Source organism: Oncorhynchus keta, chromosome 1 (assembly GCF_023373465.1).
Source record: "Oncorhynchus keta strain PuntledgeMale-10-30-2019 chromosome 1, Oket_V2, whole genome shotgun sequence".
NCBI lineage: Eukaryota > Metazoa > Chordata > Actinopteri > Salmoniformes > Salmonidae > Oncorhynchus > Oncorhynchus keta.
The window spans coordinates 36,006,027-36,026,799 of NC_068421.1; the positions used below are offsets into that span (position 1 = coordinate 36,006,027).

Sequence of the window (20,773 nt, forward strand, 5' to 3'; positions counted from 1 at the left end):
TTGTCAGCCAATCAGCTGTCCTGAGGGACAAAGCTATGAGTTAGCGCTGTAGTTTATTTGGCAGAAGACACACACACACACACACATACACACACACACACACACACACATACACATACACATACACATACACATACACATACACATACACATACACATACACATACACACACACACACATACACATACACATACACATACACATACACATACACATACACATACACATACACATACACATACACACACACAGAGGAGAGGGGCTTATAGGCCTGTCTAACTCAAGAGCTTATTGTTGCCTCTCTCTCTCTGTGTCTCCATATAAGTCAAGCTGAGCTGACTGGGTGTACTTGACCCCTCACTCTCCCTCCCTCTCTCCCTCACTCTCCTCTCTTCTTCTCCTCCATTCCTCTCCTCTTCTGCGTGTGGTCCAGCCACCTGTCTCATATAGCCTATAGTAATGGAGCTGTCAAATTCCAGTCCTACTCCTCCTACTGCGCGTGTGTGTGTGTGTGTGTGTGTGTGTGTGTGTGTGTGTGTGTGTGTGTGTGTGTGTGTGTGTGTGTGTGTGTGTGTGTGTGTGTGTGTGTGTGTGTGTGTGTGTGTGTGTGTGTGTGTGTATGACTGGAGGGTATCTTATCCAGGGGCTGCTATCTGTACTTATCTGCCTGTCTGGTCCTGTACTTTACTTGGCAGAGCTACAGGCTGCTACAGGCTGCTCCAAGCTGCTACAGACTTCTACAGGCTGCTACAGGCTGCTCCAAGCTGCTACAGGCTGCTACAAGCTGCTACAGGCTGCAACAGGCTGCTATAGGAGGCTGCTACAGGCTGCTATAGGCTGCTACAGGCTGCTTCAAGCTGCTCCAAGCTGCTACAGGCTGCTACAGGCTGCTACAGGCTGCTCCAAGCTGCTACAGGCTGCTACAAGCTGCTACAGGCTGCTACAGGCTGCTATAAGCTGCCACAGGTTGCTACAGGCTGCTATAGGCTGCTACAGGCTGCTACAGGCTGCTATAGGATGCTACATGTTGCTATAGGCTGCTACAGGCTGCTACAAGCTGCTATAGGCTGCTACAAGCTGCTTCAAGCTGCTACAGGCTGCTACAAGCTTCTACAGGCTGCTATAGGCTGCTACAGGCTGCTACAGGCTGCTACAGCCTGATACAGGCTGCTATAAGCTGCCACAGGCTGCTATAGGCTGCTACAGGCTGCTACAAGCTGCTATATGATGCTACATGTTGCTACAAGCTGCTACAGGCTGCTATAGGCTGCTCCAAGCTGCTCCAAGCTGCTACATGCTGCTACAGGCTGCTACAGGCTGCTTTAGGAGGCTGCTACAGGCTGCTATAGGAGGCTGCTACAGGCTGCTATAGGAGGCTGCTACAGGCTGCTATAGGAGGCTGCTACAGGCTGGAACAGGCTGCTACAGGCTGCTACAGGCTGCTATAGGAGGCTGCTACAGGCTGCTGTAAGAGGCTGCTACAGGCTGCTATAGGAGGCTGCTACAGGCTGCAACAAGCTGCTACAGGCTGCTATAGGCTGCTGCTACAGGCTGCTACAAGCTGCTACAGGCTGCTACAGGCTGCTATAGGCTGCTACAGGCTGCTACAGGCTGCTATAGGATGCTACATGTTGCTATAGGCTGCTACAGGCTGCTATAAGAGGCTGCTACAGGCTGCTATAGGAGGCTGCTACAGGCTGAAACAGGCTGCTACAGGCTGCTATAGGAGGCTGCTACAGGCTGGAACAGGCTGCTACAGGCTGCTACAGGCTGCTATAGGAGGCTGTTACAGGCTGCTATAGGAGGCTGTTACAGGCTGCTATAGGAGGCTGCTACAGGCTGGAACAGGCTGCTACAGGCTGCTACAGGCTGCTATAGGAGGCTGCTACAGGCTGCTATAAGAAGCTGCTACAGGCTGCTATAGGAGGCTGCTACAGGCTGCAACAGGCTGCTACAGGCTGCTATAGGAGGCTGCTACAGGCTGCTATAAGCTGCTACAAGCTGCTACAGGCTGCTATAAGAGGCTGCTACAGGCTGCTATAGGAGGCTGCTACAGGCTGAAACAGGCTGCTACAGGCTGCTGTAGGAGGCTGCTACAGGCTGGAACAGGCTGCTACAGGCTGCTACAGGCTGCTATAGGAGGCTGTTACAGGCTGCTATAGGAGGCTGTTACAGGCTGCTATAGGAGGCCGCTATAGGCTGATATAGGAGGCTGCTACAGGCTGCTACAGGCTGCTACTAGCTGCTTCAAGCTGCTACAGGCTGCTACAAGCTGCTACAGGCTGCTATTGGCTGCTACAGGCTACTATAGGCTGCTACAGGCTGCTACAAGCTGCTACAAGCTGCTATAGGCTGCTACAAGCTGCTTCAAGCTGCTACAGGCTGCTACAAGCTTCTACAGGCTGCTATAGGCTGCTACAGGCTGCTACAGGCTGCTACAGCCTGATACATGTTGCTACAAGCTGCTACAGGCTGCTATAAGAGGCTGCTCCAAGCTGCTCCAAGCTGCTACATGCTGCTACAGGCTGCTACAGGCTGCTTTAGGAGGCTGCTACAGGCTGCTATAGGAGGCTGCTACTGGCTGCTATAGGAGGCTGCTACAGGCTGCTATAGGAGGCTGCTACAGGCTGGAACAGGCTGCTACAGGCTGCTACAGGCTGCTATAGGATGCTGCTACAGGCTGCTATAAGAGGCTGCTACAGGCTGCTATAGGAGGCTGCTACAGGCTGCAACAGGCTGCTACAGGCTGCTATAGGAGGCTGCTACAGGCTGCTACAAGCTGCTATAAGCTGCTACAAGCTGCTACAGGCTGCTATAAGAGGCTGCTACAGGCTGCTATAGGAGGCTGCTACAGGCTGCAACAGGCTGCTACAGGCTGCTATAGGAGGCTGCTACAGGCTGCTACAAGCTGCTACAGGCTGCTATAGGCAGCTACAGGTTGCTATAGGCTGCTATAGGCTGCTATAGGCTGCTACAGGCTGCTATAGGCTGCTACAGGCTGCTCCAAGCTGCTACAGGCTGCTATAGGCTGCTACAGGCTGCTCCAAGCTGCTACAGGCTGCTCCAAGCTGCTACAGGCTGCTATAGGCTGCTACAGGCGGCTCCAAGCTGCTACAGGCTGCTACAGGCTGCTACAAGCTGCTACAGGCTGCTATAGGCTGCTACAGGCGGCTCCAAGCTGCGACAGGCTGCTACAGGCTGCTTCAAGCTGCTACAGGCCGCTACAAGCTGCTACAGGCTGCTACAGGCTGCTACAGGCTGCTACAGGCTGATATAGGCTGCTACAAGCTGCTACAGGCTGCTACAGGCTGCTATAGGCTGCTACAAGCTGCTACAGGCTGCTACAGGCTTCTATAGGCTGCTACAGGCTGCTATAGGAGGCTGCTACAGGCTGCTATAGGAGGCTGCTACAGGCTGGAACAGGCTGCTACAGGCTGCTATAGGAGGCTGCTACAGGCTGCTATAGGAGGCTGCTATAGGCTGCTATAGGAGGCTGCTACAGGCTGCTATAGGAGGCTGCTACGGGCTGCTATAAGAGGCTGCTACAGGCTGCAACAGGCTGCTACAGGCTGCTACAGGCTGCTATAGGCAGCTACAGGTTGCTATAGGCTGCTATAGGCTGCTACAGGCTGCTACAGGCAGCTCCAAGCTGCTACAGGCTGCTCCAAGCTGCTACAGGCTGCTACATGCTGCTACAGGCTGCTATAGGCTGCTACAGGCTGCTATAGGAGGCTGCTACAGGCTGCTTCAAGCTGCTACAGGCTGCTACAATCTGCTACAGGCTGCTACAGGCTGCTACAGGCTGCTACAGGCTGTTATAGGCTGCTACAGACTGCTATAGGCTGCTACAGGCTGCTAGAGGCTGCTACAAACTGCTACAGGCTGCTATAGGAGGCTGCTACAGGCTGCTCCAAGCTGCTCCAAGCTGCTACAAGCTGCTACAGGCTGCAACAGGCTGCTATAGGAGGCTGCTACAGGCTACTATAGGAGGCTGCAACAGGCTGCTACAGGCTGCTATAGGAGGCTGCTACAGGCTGCTACAGGCTGCTTTAGGAGGCTGCTACAGGCTGCTATAGGAGGCTGCTACAGGCTGCTCCAAGCTGCTCCAAGCTGCTACAAGCTGCTACAGGTTGCAACAGGCTGCTATAGGAGGCTGCTACAAGCTGCTATAGGAGGCTGCTACAGGCTGCAACAGGCTGCTACAGGCTGCTACAAGCTGCTACAAGCTGCTATAGGCTGCTACAAGCTGCTTCAAGCTGCTACAGGCTGCTACAAGCTGCTACAGGCTGCTATAGGCTGCTACAGGCTGCTATAGGAGGCTGCAACAGGCTGCTACAGGCTGCTATAGGAGGCTGCTACAGGCTGCTACAGGCTGCTTTAGGAGGCTGCTACAGGCTGCTATAGGAGGTTGCTACAGGCTGCTCCAAGCTGCTCCAAGCTGCTACAAGCTGCTACAGGTTGCAACAGGCTGCTATAGGAGGCTGCTACAAGCTGCTATAGGAGGCTGCTACAGGCTGCAACAGGCTGCTACAGGCTGCTATCGGCTGCTACAGGCTGCTACAAGCTGCTACAAGCTGCTATAGGCTGCTACAAGCTGCTTCAAGCTGCTACAGGCTGCTACAAGCTGCTACAGGCTGCTATAGGCTGCTACAGGCTGCTATAGGCTGCTACAGCCTGCTTTAGGAGGCTGCTACAGGCTGCTATAGGAGGCTGCTACAGGCTGCTATAGGAGGCTGCTACAGGCTGGAACACGCTGCTACAGGCTGCTATAGGATGCTGCTACAGGCTGCTATAGGAGGCTGCTATAGGCTGCTATAGGAGGCTGCTACAGGCTGCTATAGGAGGCTGCTACGGGCTGCTGTAGGAGGCTGCAACAGGCTGCTACAGGCTGCTATAGGAGGCTGCTACAGGCTGCTACAGGCTGCTTTAGGAGGCTGCTACAGGCTGCTATAGGAGGCTGCTACAGGCTGCTCCAAGCTGCTCCAAGCTGCTACAAGCTGCTACAGGTTGCAACAGGCTGCTATAGGAGGCTGCTACAAGCTGCTATAGGAGGCTGCTACAGGCTGCAACAGGCTGCTACAGGCTGCTATAGGAGGCTGCTACAGGCTGCTACAGGCTGCTTTAGGAGGCTGCTACAGGCTGCTGTAGGAGGCTGCTACAGGCTGTTATAGGAGGCTGCTACAGGCTGCAACAGGCTGCTACAGGCTGCTATAGGAGGCTGCTACAGGCTGCAACAGGCTGCTACAGGCTGCTACAGGCTGCTATAGGAGGCTGCTACAGGTTGCTATAGGAGGCTGCTATAGGCTGCTACAGGCTGCTACAGGCTGCTATAGGAGGCTGCTACAGGCTGCTATAGGAGGCTGCTACAGGCTGCTATAGGAGGCTGCTACAGGCTGCAACAGGCTGCTACAGGCTGCTATAGGAGGCTGCTACAGGCTGCAACAGGCTGCTACAGGCTGCTACAGGCTGCTATAGGAGGCTGCTACAGGTTGCTATAGGAGGCTGCTATAGGCTGCTACAGGCTGCTACAGGCTGCTACAGGCTGCTATAGGAGGCTGCTACAAGCTGCTACAGGCTGCTACAGGCTGTTATGGGCTGTTACGGGCCTGCTCCAATGGCAAAGGGATTGTTGACGTTTCGACTCCTACACAAGTCTCCCAACAGTCTAATTCTCCCCTCTCTGGCTGAGGTGTACAGCTGAAACTACCAACATGTTGTTCAGTGACATGGTTGTCCAGTGGTCCTCCAAAGAAAGTTAAGTTAGGGATACTAGGTCCTGGCACAGGGAGAGGAGTGCGGTAGGGTTCAGTCTCTTAGCCTGGTCCCAGATCTGTTTGTGCTGTGGCGTGACAATGACCGTAGGAGTTGGCAAGGCAGCTGAAACAGATCTGGGACCACAAGTACAACAATATATTTTTTAACTAAATTAGGTTATGTTTGTTGTACAATCACAGTCTTCTACCCACTTGTTATCATTTTGACTGTATTTGACTGTATTTGAGATGTTTGTGTGTGTGCGTGTGTGTGTGTGTGTGTGTCAGGAGGCCTAACAGTGCTCATCAACAGACAGGATGTCAGTCAGATCTCACCATTGTAATAAGGGAGATGTTGTCACCCAACAGGGGAAATGGACATTAATGTGTGAGGGTGACTGAGGACGAGCAAGGAGTCTGGCTCTGAGTGTGTGAAACTAGCTACATACACACACACATGTGCACACACACACACAGAGACCAAAGCACACATACACACCATCCCAACAAGACAGGACCCCACCTGCAGCTGCAGTCCCCCTCCCTAAGCTGTCCCAGATAAATAGCAGCATTGATAGGTTCTCACCTCAGTCTCCTGGTGAGACAAAGGGAAACATGGGAGACATTACCAGGGAGACTGACTGAGGAGCAGACATAGTGGGAATTCAGTCCTATTCCCAAACAACCTGTGTTCCTGTCACCTCCTATTCCAGCTGGTCACTTCACACACAAAACCATCACAAGGCACACTAACACACACAGGTGGGGCCGGCCAGAGATGGGTGGGGCTGGGTGGAGATGTGTGGGGCTGGGTAGAGATGGGTGGGGCTGGGTGGAGATGGGTGGGGCTGGGTAGAGATGGGTGGGGCTGGGTGGGGCTGGGTAGAGATGGGTGGGGCCGGCCGGAGATGGGTGGGGCTGGGTGGAGATGGGTGGGGCTGGGTAGAGATGTGTGGGGCCGGCCAGAGATGGGTGGGGCTGGGTGGAGATGGGTGGGGCTGGGTAGAGATGGGTGGGGTTGGGTAGAGATGGGTGGGGCTGGGTAGAGATGGGTGGGGCTGGGTAGAGATGGGTGGGGCTGGGTGGAGTTGGGTGGGGCTGGGTAGAGATGGGTGGGGTTGGGTAGAGATGGGTGGGGCTGGGTGGAAATGGGTGGGGCTGGGTAGAGATGGGTGGGGCTGAGTAGAGATGGGTGGGGCTGGGTGCGATTAAGGGAGGGATGGAATGCAGATGAGGTAGGCGGAATGGGGTATGGTGGGGGGGTTGGGACAGGGGGGTTTGTTGCTAAATAGGGCAGGGTGGAGTGGGTGTGTGTGGGGTGTTGTTGAGAATATTGGACCACTACATCATGTGGTCTGCTGGTTTAAAACAAAGAGCCCCTGGTCCAATTTGAAACCCCAGAGACTAGGGGGCTTGTTGTGCACTCCGCATCCAGCCTCCAGTAGTGTACTTAAAGGGAGGGGGTGAAGGTAGTTAAGTTCAGGTGGGCCCTGCTCTGGACTTCAAACACTCACATTAGAACCAACAGTCACTCACAGGATATTGCACTGTGTGGATGGTGAGAGAGAGGACGCTTTGTATCGGGCCCATTAGAGCATAAACCGATACTAATGAAGCCATTTCCTGTACAAACGGAGCGACTCGGGAAGAAATTCCCTCTGCTTTTAATCCAGTCCCAGTTAAAACGCTGGGATTTGGTACTGGGTCGTTCTTTCACACTGGTTACTGGGATTTGGTACTGGGTCGTTCTTTCACACTGGTTACTGGGATTTGGTACTGGGTCGTTCTTTCACACTGGTTACTGGGATTTGGTACTGGGTCGTTCTTTCACACTGGTTACTGGGATTTGGTACTGGGTCGTTCTTTCACACTGGTTACTGGGATTTGGTACTGGGTCGTTCTTTCACACTGGTTACTGGGATTTGGTACTGGGTCGTTCTTTCACACTGGTTACTGGGATTTGATACTGGGTCGTTCTTTCACACTGGTTACTGGGATTTGGTACTGGGTCGTTCTTTCACACTGGTTACTGGGATTTGGTACTGGGTCGTTCTTTCACACTGGTTACTGGGTTTGGTACTGGGTCGTTCTTTCACACTGGTTACTGGGATTTGATACTGGGTCGTTCTTTCACACTGGTTACTGGGATTTGGTACTGGGTCGTTCTTTCACACTGGTTACTGGGATTTGATACTGGGTCGTTCTTTCACACTGGTTACTGGGATTTGGTACTGGGTCGTTCTTTCACACTGGTTACTGGGATTTGGTACTGGGTCGTTCTTTCACACTGGTTACTGGGATTTGGTACTGGGTCGTTCTTTCACACTGGTTACTGGGATTTGGTACTGGGTCGTTCTTTCACACTGGTTACTGGGATTTGGTACTGGGTCGTTCTTTCACACTGGTTACTGGGATTTGGTACTGGGTCGTTCTTTCACACTGGTTACCAGCGGAACCCCTCAGGAAAGTTAATTACGCATGATTAATGGAGCGGTTTCCTTCCAATGATATCTGTGACAGCACAAAGCTGTCGCAAGGCTTGTCAGGGAGAATTTGAGCTGAATAAGTATTTATGTGATCGTATGTGATGGGTCTCCTCTCACCAGCACCGGCCCTCATCAATCAAGACCTAGCTGCTCACAGTACTGGGAAATTGGTCTATCAGCGTGGCTGGGCTCCCAATACCCCCCCTCCACCCTCCTCCTCCATCCACCTCCCCTCCTCCCCATTCAATCAGGCCTGGGGCTACAATGCTTCTTTAGCTCTTACTTCTGACCAACACAGGGGTCACAGGGGTGGGGGGGGAGCGGGGGGGAGTCAGAGCTGAGCCCATCCATTACAGCTCTTGTTTCTCTCAGTGGCAGCCGGACGACGGGTTTCTATTAGGAGCTCCCGTCTATTCAGCACCAAGATTACACTAGCCCCCCCAAGCCAGCCTTGGTCTCCCCACCCCCCCTCGCCCATTCCTACCCACCCTGGGGGCCTCTGCCGCCTCAACTCCTGCCCCTCATCCCCCCTTCAGTGTTTTACACCGCACAGTCAGTGTTTTTTTCTCTGGCCGAGATGACAATAAACAGCAGAGAGAGCGAGAGCGAGAGCGAGAGAGAGAGAGAGAGAGAGAGAGAGAGAGAGAGAGAGAGAGAGAGAGAGAGAGAGAGAGAGAGAGAGAGAGAGAGAGAGAGAGAGAGAGAGAGAGAGAGAGAGAGAGAGGGAGAGGGACCTGGCCACTGGCTGGAGGGGAAGAATGAGAGGAGACACTCTGACCTGTGGTTTAGTGCTGTTGGCTGGGTGTGGATGGGTGTAGACTCTCTGCACTGTCGGCCCGGGTAACGGGATGGCTTTGAAGTACCGCCATGTATACACACAGTCCTTCCCATCCCATCAGTATCCCCTTAACCCCCCCCCCCACACACACACATACATACTCTCTCTCTTTCATAAACAGATGTGAAGAGCTTGAGCACCTGGTTAGAAACATTGGGGCCATCTCGGTCTAAAATGTACACAGTCCTGGATCAGTCCTAGTTACATCATCAATATGAGCCGGCCTAGATTTCATCATTAACACGGGCCGATGGAAGATCAAACCGCCACACCTCCTGTGTTTAAGAAGCTCGTTTGTCTCCCTGGGTTGAAGAGACTCTTCATTTACTTAATATGTGTTAGCACTTGAGTGCCGCAAGAGAGAATACTGTTAGGGTTGCAACCCTCGGGTGAATGGATGGGGGTCTTCCTGTCAACGTGAGAGAGAGAGACAGTGCGCCTGTCAAACAAACAGAAATTGAATACGTCGCCTTTTATCAGAATATCCACAGTGTGTAAATACTCCCTCTCTCTAGATTATGACTAACCTCACTTCTTATAAACACCAGGAGTGAACACATTTGTCAGGGACATAGAGCTGAGGGTGTGAGGAAGCTGGAATTTTCTACTCTTCTCAGGGCAAAGGAGGCTCTACTTGGGAAGGAGGGAGGGGAGGAGAGGAGGACAGGGGTGGGGAGGAGAGGAGAGGAGGGGAGGACAGGGGTGGGGAGAAGAGGAGGGGAAGGGAGGAGAGGAGAGGAGGACAGGGGTGGGGAGAAGAGGAGGGGAAGGGAGGAGAGGAGAGGAGGACAGGGGTGGGGAGAAGAGGAGGGGAAGGGAGGACAGGAGAGGAGGACAGGGGTGGGGAGAAGAGGAGGGGAAGGGAGGAGAGGAGGAAAGAGGTGGGGAGAAGAGGAGGGGAAGAGAGGAGGGGAGAGGAGAGGAGGACAGGGATGGAGAGAAAAGGAGGGGAAGGGAGGGGAGGAGAGGAGGAAAGGGGTGGGGTGGGGTGGAGAGGGGGGGAAAGGAGGAGAGGAGAGGAGGACAGGGGTGGGGTGGAGAGGAGGGGAGGGGAGGAGAGGAGGAAAGGGGTGGGGAGGAGAGGAGGGAAAGAAAGGAGAGGAGAGGACAGGGTGGGAAGGAGCGTGTGTGTGTGCATGCGTGTGGAGAGGAGGAGAGGAGGACGGGGTGGGAAGGAGAGTGTGTGTGTGCATGTGTGTGGAGAGGAGGAGAGGAGAGGAGGACGGGGTGGGAAGGAGAGTGTGTGTGTGCATGTGTGTGGAGAGGAGGAGAGGAGGACGGGGTGGGAAGGAGAGTGTGTGTGTGCATGCGTGTGGAGAGGAGGAGAGAAGAGGAGGACGGGGTGGGAAGGAGAGTGTGTGTGTTTGTGTGTGTGTGTGCATGCGTGTGGAGAGGAGGAGAGAAGAGGAGGACGGGGAGTCTGGGTGGGGCACGCCAGTACTTTAAGACTCTCTCACTCTCTCTGGCTGGTTTAGGGCCTGCTGGCAGTGGCTGGACGAGTTCACAGGATCGGAATGCTTCTGCAGGGGCAGCGTAATCAGGACCAACTTCCTCTAATTGAGAAACAAGGTTGCCTCGCTCCACGGGTCTTTTGTTTCAGTCGGGCCACGCTGACAGAAAGGAGGAAGCTGCCGTCTGACAGCTACGGGACATGTTGTGTGTGTGTAAAAACAGTGTGTCCCTTTGTGTGTGTGTGTGTGTGTGTGTGCATGTGCGTATGCGTGTGTGTGTGTGTGTGTGTGTGTGTGTGTGTGTGTGTGTGTGTGTGTGTGTGTGTGTGTGTGTGTGTGTGTGTGTGTGTGTGTGTGTGCATGTGCGTATGCGTGTGTGTGTGTGTGTGTCTAAGCATGGACAGTAACTATGGTGTCTATATCTGGGTCTGTGCCACACGTGTACTGTATTTATGTGGGTATGTTTGTTTGTTCTGAGCCATCTCTCCACATGCAAACAGAGAGATTTAAAGGGGCAGTTAAACACTAAATAACTCATACCCTCCCAATGCTAGTCTCTCTCAGTGCAGTCGGACACACCACTAACCTCTGTCTTTAACTGTTCAACTAACCCGTAGGTCCATAACGGTACTGTATCCAGACAACTAACATGTTTGTTACTCGTCTGTTCCTGCGTAAGCGAACACCTCCATTGTGGCTTTCCTTTATGAGTATCTCAGAGAAAGACTACTGACCTAGGATCAGGTCTCCTTTGTCGATATAATCATTGTGATCGAAAAATCTAAACTGAGCCAAGATCAGAGGTGCTTTGTGATTGTGAAAACCGGCCCTGATTCCTTCCAGGTTAATGTCCTGGCTTAAAGGGGTTTTGTTGCTTTTCTCCAGCAGCTTATAGAGCGTGGGCCTGGGACTTTTGTCTTTGTTAAATGTTGTGTGACAATGGAATTTTCAGAGGTGCCATCCAGATAAAGAAGTGAATTGCGAGCGAAGGGGAGAGAGGTCGGGTATGATGATGATATGGGTGGGTGTCATGCTCCTTCAGTTGTGCCAGAGTGGGGAGGAAGGGAGGGAGGGATGGTCTGGTCATAGTTCAGCAGTCCTCCATCACTGCGGGCCCCAGATCCACCATCGATCCCCGGCACACCCCGCCAGCAGACACCACCTGTGATTGATCCCCAAATCAGTCCCTCACAAACCAGCGCCGTAAAAACCATAACAACCCATCATAAAAGCTGATTTATCTCTCCCCGGCCCCAGCCTCCGGTTCCAATATTAACCCAAAAGTGTATGACACCAGAATGATTGGTCTGGAATTGAATAAACCTTGAGTATTGACGCACCATGTCTGATGACTCAATCAAGTCGGACTGCTGCAATGTGCCATGGTGTGATTGCATTGTTTCAGGGTTGAGGGTAGACCTGTATGCCCACACATCACACACACATACACACCTTTTGACTGTTGGGGAGGAGATGGGAGCATAATGCATAGTTTCTCAAATAAGTCTCAGATTCCCAGGATTTGTGTGAACTGCAGCGAAATCAGATGTGTGTGTGTGTGTGTGTGTGTGTGTGTGTGTGTGTGTGTGTGTGTGTGTGTGTGTGTGTGTGTGTGTGTGTGTGTGTGTGTGTGTGTGTGTGTGTGTGTGTGTGTGTGTGTGTGTGTGTGTGTGTGTGTGTGTGTGTGTGTGTGCTCGTGCGTGCGTGCGTGCGTGTATGTGTGTGTGTATGTGTGAATTCCAACTGGAAGCTGTGTCATATAATGAGAGTGTTGGTCTGAATGGCAAAAGCATGTCGGAGCTGTACCATGTACCCTGTACTCAGCACAAAGATCTCAGTTAAATATAATTCTGGCCAAACTTATGGGCCTCTGATGGTGCTGGAAACCGGTGAATCCTTAAATAGGAGCTGCTCCACTAACCCATGGAAGAGGGTTAGTGAGTTTGTTGGCTTTTTCTGACGTTCTTGAGTATTTTTTTTTTGCATTGATATTGCAAATTACTTTGGACTCCAATGAGGATGTTTTCAAAGTAAATCACTGTCTTACAATACAGGCAAGTGCTCACCCACAAAAAATGCATGCACTGATTCTCGTTTTGGGTATTATTTACATTTACATTTACATTTAAGTCATTTAGCAGACGCTCTTATCCAGAGCACTTACAAATTGGTGCATTCACCTTATGCCATCCAGTGGAACAGCGACTTTACAATAGTATTATTATTATTATGGATAGTATTATTATGGAGGCAGAATGTGTTGGTTTCTTAGATCATTGGAAAGTCCTTGTGAATTAAATGTGTGGTTTTGGTATTTTCTGTCATTAAAAGGTGTGTGCAGACCTAACACGAAAAAAATAAACGTTTCAAGAAATGGGGCAATTCATGGAAAGCCGTATTTGGAAAGGCACGCCCTCAAGCCATCAACCCGCGCCTTGACTCTGCGCCTTGGTGACGTGTGCGTGATGCCATGGTTATGTCTGAACACCTGCGTGTAAAAACTAGTCAGGGTAAAACTGGTCATTAACAAGTTTACCTTTCTGAAATGACATAAATCTCACCTAGACACCGAGGAGGGGGAGTTTTTAGGGTGGGATGGATGGAGTGGAATGGGCTCTCTTAGAGAAACGGGTGTTTGAGTGTCTTGCTTCATCAGACATTATATGTGACGGCTATTTCACATATCCCGGAAACAGTCAATATTAGCCTTTCAATTGGTCACGGTGTATGAAAAGCACGCAGTCCCTGTCTCAAGTGATCTCCATTTCAAACGTGGCCGGACAGCTCCATAAATGTAATGAATGTGCGACACCCGCTCCTCTGGTCTGAAGTGGTGTGTTCTATTGCATCTTTCCTTACATCAAGGGGCTCTTTTAAAGATGATATCTACGAGCGTTTAAGAAGCAATTTGTTCACCCTGCAGCGACCAACAACATGCTCTAATTACCGGGCTTTATCCGGCCGGGTGGGGCGGGCTGGCTGGCTTGCTGGCCAGGCTTGTTTTACTTTCCAGCTCTCCGACGCTGAATTTATGTTTTCAAAACGTTACCTTTGACTCCAGTGCGACTTTATCGCACCCCGTGGTCCACATACACATACAGAGTTGCCTGTGTGTTGAGGCGCTGCGGAGGAAGTGTCTGTGTGATTACCGCAGCCTGTTGGACCTCTCTCAGACTCAGTAACACCCCCCTCCCCTTCTCCTCCTCCTCCTACTCAGCCCCCCCACCCGCGACGGTGCATTCCTCCGACTGCTCTTTGGAGCAGGGGCACACGCCGGGTAGCTCAAAAAATCAGCTGCATGTATGTTTTCAAGTCCTCGCCCCACTCTCTGATTTGTACATTTACCTCCTCCCACAGTGTGAATAGTAGCCTACATTGTACCTCAGGCCAGTGGTCATGTTTGGTCAATGCCTTGTTTTAACTCTCCAGTCACGTCTAGTCATTTCTGCTGTCAATTCAATTTACTTCATTTTAGCTACAGGAGACGACATATCTTATTCACATGCAGAATCTCTTATAGATGTGGATCTTTCTGGAATCGGAATAAAAGCGAATTGAACCGTCAATGTGCAGCAAAGATACTTTTAAGCACACGTTAAAAATACTTTTAATCACACGTTATTCACTAACATAGATCCGAGTTCATGCATCACATAGCCTATATCTGACAGTATTATAATTATATCAAAACTAAGCTTAACTGTGAGGTTAGACATTCATCACAGCATCCGATTGCTGCTAAAGCCTATACCATAGGCCCATAGGTTAATTAATATATTTTAAAGCAACAGGGATCAAAAAGCTTTTCCTAATTCTCAGTTTATTGCATTGCCTATTTATACTTCGTTTTTTCTAACATCTCCTAGTTATATTTTAGCTGTCAGCATATGTCTGCTTCTCTCCCACTGCTGGTCAGTCTCGGGTGGGAAAGCGCCTGCATGTTGTCGGGATGGAACCTGGCCTGGGCCCCACTGCAGAGCAGAGCTGTCACGGGAGTGGGCTGGGGGGGGGCGCTAAAACAGAACAGACAGTGCCAAAATGATGGGGTACTAATTCGGAAAACACGCAGGGCCCAGTCATCAAAGGCCGAAGAATTTGTAGGAAATCATCCCTCTCCCGGAATGCCTGGCTGACCCCGGCAAATGAAAATAATCCAAAGGAATTAGAAGTGAGCTGGTCTGGTCCTGAGAGCCCCGGGCGGCAGGGAAAACATAGCGGGCGCGCTGTGTCGCTCGGAGGAGCTGGGCTGAGCCAGGGGTCCGCTGACCTTGTCCACATAAAGCTGTGATTTATGAAGTGCAGGGCACAGCAGCGGGGCTTCTGTTTTCTCCCGGAGAACCAAATTACCGAGGTGGAGATTAACACGCGCTCGCAACGGGTCTACTTCCAGACCAAGGAAATGTTTTATTTACATTTTTCCCCTTTCATTTCCTCTGCTCTCTTTTAATGCGAATTGGTCCGTGAGGAGACTCCGGGACTTTTTGGAGGGGTGAGGGGTGGGGGTGTTCGGGGGTGTTCGGTGGGAGAGATAGTAGCCATATGCAAAAATGTCAGTTTCTGCTTTGACTTCAAATTTCAAAAGTATCAATGATATGGTTAATGCAGTGTCTATTTCACTCACCTTGATATGTTTACGATATTGTATTGTATTTGTTATGTATTTTTTTAAATATCGATTAGGTTACATTATAGATATTAGAACACATATTTAGAACACTAACATTTTCAGCATAATCATTACAAAATAAAGTTGTTGGCTAATTCGCAGTGAAGTCACTATAACTGTTCAAATTCTGATAAGTCCTAAAATTACACACCATGACACGGGGGTTGTATCAAAAGTTATATTACTCCTAAATTCGTGTGAGTTTTTAAATATGTTTTTTGCCACCTGATTGAATCGCCTCACACTTAACCAAAATAAATAGTCTAGGTGGGCCCGTCTGTAGAGACTCATGATGGAGGCTTAATGCAGCTTTTCGCCCGTGTCAATGGGAGGTCTCTCCATATGAATGGTGGAACTATTTCATGTGGATTTGGCTGCAATATTTTCTTTTTCTTCCCTTTTTTTCTCTCTTTGGGAGGATGTGCTGGAATTCACCTTATACACAGTGCTTCCATTAGAGCGACTCAGCAGCCTGACTCGTTGCGGCGGTCGGCATCAGGGAGTAGCTCCCTCATGGAGTCAGTTTGCACCTACCCTGCCCAGGAATCCCCACCGAGGGGCTCGTGGTGCCGTAATGCTCTGACTCATACACAAGCTGAGTGTAGATAAACAAGTCAAACAAATGAAGCCCCTTTATAAACCAGATACTCACTAAAGCATTTTGAAGTAAAGCCATATATTTTCAAGGGGATTTAAGTTAAAACTGTAACTAGGCCACTAAGGGACATTCATTGTCACCTTGTTAGCAACTCCAGTGTATATGTGGCTTTGTGTTTTAGGTTATTGTCCTGCTGAAAGGTGAACATGCCTCCCTGTGTCTGTTGGAAAGCAGACTGACCCAGGTTTTCCTCTAGAATTTTGCCTGTTCTTAGCGCTATTCCATTTCTTTTTATCCTAAACTGCCTAGTCTTTGCCGATGACAAGCATACCCATAACATGATGCAGCCACCACCATGCTTGAAAATATGAATAGTGGTACTCAGTGATGAGTTGTGTTGGATTGGCCCCAAACATAGAACTTTGTATTCAGAACATGAAGTTATTTTCTTTGCCATATTTGTTGCAGTGTTACTTTAGTGCCTTGATGCCAACATGATGCATGTTTTGGAATATTTATATTCTGTACAGGCTTCCTTCTTTTCACTCTGTCAGTTAGTTTAGTATTGTGGAATAACGTAAATGTTGTATATCCATCCTCCTTTTTCTCCTGTCACAGCCATTAAACTCTGTAACTGTTTTAAAGTCACCAATGGTGAAATCCCTGAGCGGTTTCCTTCCTCTCCAGCAACTGAGTTCGGAAGGACGCCTGTATCTTTGTAGTGACTGAGTGTATTGATACATACAATATCCCATAATGTCAAAGTAGAATGATGTTTTTAGACATTTTTACAAATCCACAAAAACATTTTTACAAATCCACATTCAAAGGGATATTCAATGTCTGCATTAAATATAAATATATATCTACCAATAGGTGCCCTTCTTTGCAAGGCATTGGGGGAAAAAAAACTGTTTTTTGTGGTTGAATCTGTGTTTGAAATTCACTGCTGGACTGAGAAACTCGCCAATTACAAATAATTGTATGATACAGAGATGAGTCATTCAAAAATAATTTGAAACACTATTATTGCACATAGAGTGAGTCCATGCAACTTATTATGTGACTTAGTTAGCAGATTTTCACTCTTGAACTTATTTTTTTTTTTGCCATAAAATAAAACATTTCAAGACATTTCAGCTTTTCATTTTTAATTCATTTGTAAAAATGTCTAAAAACATAATTCCACTTTAACATTATGATATATTGTATGTATGCCAGTGACACAAAATATGACTTTGATCTATTTAAAATTCAGTCTGTAACACCATAAAATGTGTAAAAAGCCAAGGGGGTGTGAATACTTTCTGAAGGCACTGTAAATAGCCCACTGATATCCTGTGAAACTCAAGCGTAAATAATTTGTTAAAGCAAAGTAGCCTCATGTTTCCTACACTCAATATAAATTGGGAAATGCTTTGAAAATGTAGTGATGGATTTGTCCAATACTTAAACTGAGAACATTTTCCCAAGTAATTGAGTTGCTAAAACAAACAACTAATACAAACAAATCAGCATGAAAACCCTTGAGAAATTTCACAGCACTTTTAAGTCGATGTTCAAAAAACATTATCCGGATGCCGCAGATGTGAAGTGTCACCCAAATCAGAATGAAACGGTAAGTGGCGTAAAATAGGAGAAATAACAAAAGCCTCGAGCAGGCTTTTTGGTTTGTAATCTGTTATTAAACAGCTATTACACACTTTATGTGCTATAATCATAATAACAAAGGCGTGGGTTCTTTTGATAAAGCCGAACTATTTAATATACTTACGTAATATAATGGACTAGACTATATGGCGAGTTTTTCAAATAAACATAAATTAGACTATGGTTTAAAACACTATACATGGGGGCTTTAACAAATGAACAAATGTTTTAAAATTCACTTCCACGGCTCCTCTTATTGTGGATCCAAGAAATGTATTGTAGGTCGTTCAGGTGATTATATATTCAGGCCCATGCAACTGAATCTTTCATGTCTCATCTAGCAATTTAACGCCTTAGTGTAGACGATGTTGTGTGCTGCATTTCTGCGGACGAGAAAGCAATGACCCCCATCTCAATAACTCAGGGTCTCCGCGCTTGACTGATGCACTTTTCTCAGGAGATATAGGCACACAGGCTGGGAACTTCGTTCAGTATGGAAGGCTTACAACTCAAATTTAGGCTATCCATGAATCTAAACCCTGTTAAATTCTCCACTAAAGAAAACACCTATCAAAATGTGTCTGCATGGCATTAAAGAACGCATTGAAAGGCAACTAAAACCTTGTAAATGTTTGTTCAGTTGAGAACGCCATCTCCCGACTATGGAGAGAAGTACAGGCTGAGAAACCGTGAGCGGTCTCTGGTCCAATCTACATTTACCCCAATGGTCCCTGGTCACTCGGACCTGCTAGTGATACCACAAAACCCTTGTTTATCCACAAACGTTTCCTCCCTTTCAGAAAGAGCTCTGGGTCTCTATCAGAATCCTCGATCAGACCCGGAGAGGCCCGGCCAATCACTTTCCCAGATTACTTGCATTTAATACACAATGGATCATAAAACAAATCCCTCATCCTGACAGGAAGAAAATAGAACAGCTCATAGCTCGAGCTTTCCCAATTTATGGCTAAATTAAAAAGGCTTCCAACAATGGACAAGTCGAGGAAAGGCAGGAAATCAATGAGCTGCGGACCGGGGGCTCTTTTGGGTTCTCAAGCAGCGCGGACTATGGGAATCTCTGGCGAGGTCCACCTTATTTACACATGATTTTTCCTGTCCTTCCTGCACATTTGCTCTGCAATTTCATCAAACAATGGGAATTATCTGGGATAGAAGGTCAATGTCACAGATAGCGGCCACTGAGACATATTAATAATCTCTTCGCCCCCCCACTCCCCTCACCCTCTCCCAGAACATTATAGACTCCTGTTCATGCTTGCCCTGAATAACCAAGTAGGCTATAGCCTACTTTTCTATTATTCTAAGTGGTCTATTTTTTTCCGATTTGATTATCCAAAAGAGTTTAGAGTTGGACATAAATGTTAAGAAAAAAGAGTGAAAATTATTATTGTAAAAATAAAAATAAGTTTAAACATACAAACAAGCAACAACAATAAAATCAGAAAAAAGTCTTAATTGTATGTATGTTGGCCCTGCTGTATATGCAAGCTGTTACCATTCATTGCAGATAAAGCTTAGCAGAATCATATTTAGAAAGCTATAAATTGGATTGGCATGTTTAGAAATGTGTGTAACAACACCATGCAGGACGACGGCATGTTGGTCACCTGCGTCCTACGTCTCTCAGAGCGGTGAGGGCGAGACAGGTCACTGGGGCGCATGCCTTGTCTGTCCCGTAAAACAGGTGCTCCAAGCAAACAAGGAACGCGTCACTTAGGCCTAACAATAAAAGTTGTTGTTTTCACTTGGACTATTAATGAGGCTTTATTTAATTAAAACAATGCATTTTACACGCCATTACGTATTTTATTAACAACACAATTGTTTTTTTAAACGTACAATATTCTTAGATGAGAGTCACTGTCATCATTCAGTAGTCTAAGCTAATAGCATTTTGTGCTTTAACTGGGCTTGGAGTGAGCCGCGAACCCACCCCTCATTGCTTAGGGAAAAACGAGTGGAACGCGAATGATTGCATAATTATTCGGTGGTTTCATCAAAGGCAAATTGGGCTGGTGTGTGAATGTAGTCAATCCCATAGAAGCCCATCCCGACCTCTCTCTGACCTCGCCTCTCCACCGGTCCCCTGTCACTTTAAAATTTACTGCGGGTAGCGTCGCTCAACTTCCGACTGCGGACAGGCAAGATAGCCCGTTTTGCATTGCTCTCTATGGATGGGCGAGCAAGATCCTCTTTAAGAGACAGTCCGTGAAACAGAAACACACACATCACACAGTACGGGACGCGCAAGTAGGTGGGCGATCCTTCCATCTCACTATCACGCGCCGTGGGGAGAGAGAAAGGAAAAGTTGAATCGTCGCTCGCTCCGCCGCGCTGACACCTGGGAACAGTGAAGGTTCAGAAAGAGAGGAGCGGACGAGACGGGCTCGCGCGGACGGGCTCAATTTGGACCAAGTTAATGTGCCTAGGGATTATGCCGGTGTCTACATGACAATAAGCGAGCGAGCGAGAGAGAGAGAGAGAGGAGCAAACGTCTTGTGGGTCGGAGAAAGAGAAAATACACTGTTAAATCCCTTGGCGCTTTCAAGAACACAGGGCACTACACAAATGGAGCAAAACTAAACGAACGATACATTTTCACATTTTTGTGCTTATTTCCAAACAAGGCATTGCAGTTTTCATCAACTGTTTTTTTTTTAAATTATTTCTGCGCAAGTCGTATTTGCCGATATTGTATTGTTTCACCAATTGTGCAGAGGATTTACCACGGTAAGCAGCGATCTATTCTGTAACCTTTTTTTTTATTACCAAACGAACATTTTATTTAACGTGTTCTTTCTCAGTGATACAATTATGGTCATTAATTGTATGAGCTCTCAATATAAATTAATTGTCAAAACTATTGACAAGTATTTTTAAAGAGTGAGTCAATACGTTTTCATCAGACATTATTAAATATTGTAGGCAACATAAACATCGATTGGTGTTCTTAACCGGTATTCAGTTATGGATCAGAACATTATGTATTGCTTCTTCTTCACGTAACTGTTATCGCTTATCATTTCCTGCCGTTTAATTGTTTCCGAATCAAGTTTATTTTCTATGTCAGTAATAGGCTATATGATTTATTTTTTTAAATCGTGTCTATAGGCATATTATTGGTTCGTTTTTATTGATTAAAACGTTATTTGTGTTTAAATTATAGGCAATAAGTAAGATGTCATTTTGCATTGTCTTGCGGAATTTAATTCATAATGCAAAGGGAATTGAGCAAATAGATAAAGATTATGTGCATTTTCCCACACGTGTGCTTATCACATTTTCAAGGCAGGCCAGAAAAAAACGAGC

At 48.2% G+C, this 20,773-nt stretch overlaps 1 protein-coding gene across 15 annotated transcripts in view; it reads left to right on the forward strand.

The window, feature by feature from the left end:
- LOC127931225 (histone-lysine N-methyltransferase MECOM-like) overlaps window positions 1-20,773 on the forward strand; it is a 215,446-nt gene that overhangs the window by 166,806 nt on the left and 27,867 nt on the right. Inside the window, exon 1 of one of the 15 annotated variants that reach the window (XM_052523307.1) lies at window positions 19,453-20,194. The exons of the other annotated variants lie outside the window; for them this stretch is intronic. The gene's annotated coding sequence lies outside the window, so the exon portion shown is untranslated. Of the gene's footprint in view, window positions 1-19,452; window positions 20,195-20,773 lie in introns of those variants that run through there. 15 annotated transcript variants of the gene reach the window in all.